Source organism: Tiliqua scincoides, chromosome 7 (genome assembly GCF_035046505.1).
Source record: "Tiliqua scincoides isolate rTilSci1 chromosome 7, rTilSci1.hap2, whole genome shotgun sequence".
Lineage (NCBI taxonomy): Eukaryota > Metazoa > Chordata > Lepidosauria > Squamata > Scincidae > Tiliqua > Tiliqua scincoides.
Genome location: NC_089827.1, coordinates 28616933 through 28622050, shown reverse-complemented (window position 1 = coordinate 28622050; position 5118 = coordinate 28616933).

Genomic DNA, 5118 nt, shown 5'->3' with positions numbered 1-5118 from the left:
CTAAATGCCAAAAAGACTGATTACGTTTCAGTTTCCATATTGCAAAACCATAGTGATGGTGATCCTCACAGGTCAGGCCCTCCAAAGTGAACACTTGCAAGAAAGAAAAACCATGCATCTGAAATCATTTTGTTTTCATCACATTTGAGCTGTTTGGAGTATTCATAGTGGCACCAAAATAAGCTTTACAAAATAAATACATTCAAGATCACATCATCATTACTGAAAGATAATCACAATTAAAGGATACCTAAACACTAAGGAAATGGCTAAACTGTGGATTTCGCTATTGTGAACAAATTAACATGGCAAGAGTTAATGGCTATATTTTTGATGAATATACAGAATGGATTTGAAAGCTATCAGAGGCTGTTGGATGAAATGTAAAGAACTGGTTTTAAAAAGGTATGCCAACATTGATTTGAACCAGTGGTTCCCAATATTTTTTCACTTGCATTTTTCACTTGCAGCCCATGTCCATAAATTGTACCCCTGAAAGGCATTCCAATGCCAGCCCCAAGGCATTATAATACAGACCTGCCTTTTTCTGCCATTATTCAATTTTTTTTCAAGTACCTGGGACTTTCAAGGTACTGGGAAGTACTCCTGGGGGTACACATACCCTAGGTTGGGAACCACTGATTTGAACTGAGCAATGCCACTTTTGCTTATTACCAGAAAGGCAGCCATGATAGTTTCTCAGTGGAAATGGCAACCTATCATATACATTTAGATACAAATTGGAAGGAAGGGTGATATTAAAGTGTCTCAGTGCATTTAATGCAGTGAAAAGCAAACACAACTGCAGACAAAATATTAGGTGAAACAGCATAAAAACTTCAGAAATGCTAAGACTCCAATCTGCCTGCTTCCCCATGGCCACCAGCCCAAGCAGAAAGCTTGGTGTATTTTTCCCATTCCTGATTGTCAAAAGCAAATGTGGAAATGCAGTCTCAGGATTGTATCTGCTGGGAATTGAGTGCCGATAATAAATAATTGAATGAAGGGTTGTCGCTCAGGTAGCATCAACTCAGACTCAACTCTGTTTCAAAAGTGGCCCTAGAATACAGAGAACACCTTCTTTGAAAAGCCCAGCATCTGGCTTCTCACAGTGGCCAATTGGATCCCTCTGGGAAGCCCACAAGCTGGAGGTGTTCTGCAGGTGGTACCTCGTGGTGGGGAGTGCCAAAGGGGGGGTGCTTGGCTTTTGTCTTATGCCCCTCCTCCCAAAACTGCCACTGACTCCATTCCCAGCTACTCATATTTGTATACATATTGCTTGACTGGCTGCTGCCTTGAGGAGGCACACAAGGCTTGCCTTGGGCATGGTGCCAATACGGGTACAAAAACAAGATAATACCCTACAGTAGTGGCTGCACTTTGCCCTCAAGGCTCCGCTCTCATTCATAAAGGTTCTGCCACTCTCTTAGGGCCAGGAGGGGAGTGTCCCTGCTGGAAAACCTGTTACAGAGCCCTAGCTCTCTGTGGGGCAAGATAATGACTCTGGCTAGGTGTGGCTTTGGATGTTACAGCTGAGCCCATTCATGTTCAGTGGGTGGTGGCCCTTTGCCATGCAAAGGCATATTCTCATCTGAACAGAAGAACAGCCCCACTGGATCAGGCCATAGGCCCATCTAGTCCAGCTTCCTGTATCTCACAGCGGCCCACCAAATGCCCCAGGGAGCACACCAGATAACAAGAGACCTCATCCTGGTGCCCTCCCTTGCATTTGGCATTCTAATCCGGAGGTTGCACATACCCATTATACCCATCACGCTGTGGCAATGAGTTCCACAGACCGACTACATGCTGAGTAAAGAAATATTTTGTTTTGTCTGTCCTAACTCTCCCAGCACTCAATTTTAGTGGATGTCCCCTGGTTCTGCTGTTGTGTGAGAGTGTAAAGAGCATCTCCCTATCCACTCTGTCCATCCCCTGCATAATTTTGTATGTCTCAATCATGTCCCCCCCTCAGGTGCCTGTTTTCTAGGCTGAAGAGACCCAAACGTTGTAGCCTTTCCTCATAAGGAAGGTACCCCAGCCCAGTAATCATCTTAGGGCGCAATCCTAACCCCTTATGTCAGTGCTTTCCAGCACTGGTATAGCAGTACCAATGGGACATGTGCTGCATCCTGCAGTTTGATGTCACTCATGGAGGCCTCCTCAAAGTAAGGAAATGTTTGTTCCCTTACCTTGGAGCTTCATTGCCCTTCTGTCAGTACTGGAAAGCACTGACAAGGGGTTAGGATTGCACCCTCAGACGCTCTCTTTTGCACCTTTTCCATTTCCACTATGTCCTTTTTGAGATGTGGTGACCAGAACTGGACACAATACTCCAGGTGTGGCCTTACCATCGATTTGTACAACAGCATTATAATAGCCGTTTTGTTCTCAATACCTTTTCTAATGATCCCAAGCATAGAATTGGTCTTCTTTACTGCCGCCGCACATTGGGTTGACACTTTCATTGAGCTATCCAGCACCACCCCAAGATCCCTCTCCTGATCTGTCACAGACAACTAGCCTATATGTAAAGTTTTGATTTTTTGCCCCAATGTGCATGACTGGCACCATGGCTGTTTTTAGGGATAAGTTGCATATTTTTGTCAAGAGATCAGCAACTTCATTCTTCAATTCCTTAAGAACTCTTGGGTGGATGCCATCAGGGCCCAGTGACTTATTGATCTTTAATTTGTCAATGAGGTCTGAAACATCTTTTAACCTCTCTCTGACTTAATTCCTTGGTCAGGAGGGGCCATTCAGGCAGCAGTATCTGCCCGAGGTCTTCTGTTGTGAAGACAGATGCAAAGAACTCATTTAATTTCTCTGCCATCTCTAAGTTTCCTTTTATCTCCCCATTCCCTCCCTGACCATCCAGTGGACCAACCGCTTCTCTTGCGGGTTTCCTGCTTCTAACATATTTGAAGCTTTTATTATTCCCCTTAATGTTGCTGTCCATGTGTTCCTCATAGTCTCGCTTGGCCTCCTGTATCACCTTCTTACATTTATTTTGCCACAGTTTATGTTCCTTTTTATTCTCATTAGGGCTTGGCTGAGGCTTGGCTACACCAGCTCCCTTTGGGCATCACTAACATGCTACTGTCAAGTCAATGGAGGAAGACGCTGTGCACAAATTCATCCAAAGCTGCCTTACACCAGGGCGTCTCAGCCTTTCGTTAGCATCTTGCCAGTACTGTACCACTTTTGTGAGTAGCAGCCTTACCTCCAGAGCCAGCAGCTATGCACAGGAATGAGGCTTATTATTAATTATTAACAGTATTTATATACCACTTTTCAACTAAAAGTTCACAAAGCGGTTTACAGAGAAAAATCAAATAACTAAATGGCTCCCTGTCCCAAAAGGGCTCACAATCTAAAAAAATTGCTTTGCTCTGCACTCTCCTTCCCAACTCTTTGAAAGAGCCAGGCAGCTTTGCAGCCCCTTCTTACACACTGCTTCTTCACCACTGCCCTGGGCCATCTCCATTTCCACCAGGGTTGGGCCACACCGTCACCAGTCATATTGCGATATGGCACTAATACCCCTAGTTGACTTGTGCTACCTTAGAGACCACTCCAAGCTCCTTGCTGCCTGCTTTGCTGAGCAGTGATGCTTCCCGGTCTCCAGGGTGTTTCCTTCTCAGCTCTGCTTCTCAATTACCTTTTCAGCAAGACAGAGGCTGAATGGCCTTAGCTTGCACAGGCATGTACTCTACCATCAAACTATGGCACAGCCTCAACCACTTGGCCACCTGGTTTAGTCCCACCAGCAGCAATTGCCCCAGGTCTCCTCCAGCACCGGAGGTCCTATAACTGGAAGCGGTCAGGACAGAACCAGGAACTTCTGCAAGCAAAGCAATGTGCAAGATCTTTAGCAATGGGCTCTTCCTTATTTGTGAGTTTTGTTTGGCTCTTAATTGCTTTATACAATCTATCACTTTTATGTCAAAGGATACTCAAAAAGGCTGCATTGATCATGTTGTGATACTTCAATGAGGAAAAAAAAGGTTATAGAATTCAAATTATGGAATTCCTTAGCAGGGAAATTAAGAACTACCTCCCCATAGTTTTTAGGTGAGGGCTCAAAACACTTTTGTCTGGAATTTGGTTGATGGGCTTATGCCTGCCATCTGTGCCTCTAAAACAGGGGTCTCTAAACCCCGGCCCAGGGGCCAGCCCGCAGCCAACCTCTTGTCCCCTGAAAGCCTCTGGCCCACTCAACTGAACATGACCAGAACTGCGCTCTGATTGTGTCTGGAGGATGTTCTGAGGGCCAGAGAGGTTGAATGAATGAGCCCATTCATTCATTTATTCACTCATCTAAGTTCCATCTCTAATTTATTTATTTAAATTTTATATTTAATTTTTTTCCGGCCCTCCATACCATGCCAGATATTTGATGCGGCCCTCTGGCCAAAAAGTTTGGAGACCCCTGCTCTATAATAATGTTCTGAATAGTTCTCCCCATAGTTTTATTGTTCTTATTAATGATTTTATTTATTATTTTACATATTGCATATTTTAATGTGGAATTTGTAAGCTCCCTTGCCCGTTTGTTTGGCATAGAAACAGCAGGATATGAATCTTTTAAATAAACTGGGTTTGTGACTAAAAATATTGGCTGATTTCTTAAATGCAGAACATGGACTGATCAACAGTTCCTCCATGCTGGACCGCCTTTGTTAAGCTAAGAACTAAGGAGACAAATCCAGGGGAGGACAGTTTCTTAACTGTAGCTGATAGCTGCCAGGGGCTCATGCTTATGTTAAACAGATCAAAGGTACCTTTCTGAATGGGAGCCCCCCCCCCCCCATTGGGAAGCCAGTAAAAGTCAGGTAGGCAGCAGAGGGTGGGGGCACCAGGTGTGAGAGTGTGAGTTTCCCCTCTTGGGCAGTAGGAGAGCAGGCCATGCTGCTGTACTGTGCATTTGCAGTGAAAGGCAGGTAGGGAGAGAGGCTGAGCCAGCCAGGAGCCAAAGCACCTTTTGGGTGCAAAATGGCCAGCTGGGGATAGCAGCTAATGTTGCTTGCAGGAGTGCACATTGACTAACTGCATCCTCATGCTCAACCTGCTTCCTCCAACCTTTCCTCACAGCACTTGTGTCCCAGACCCCTGAGG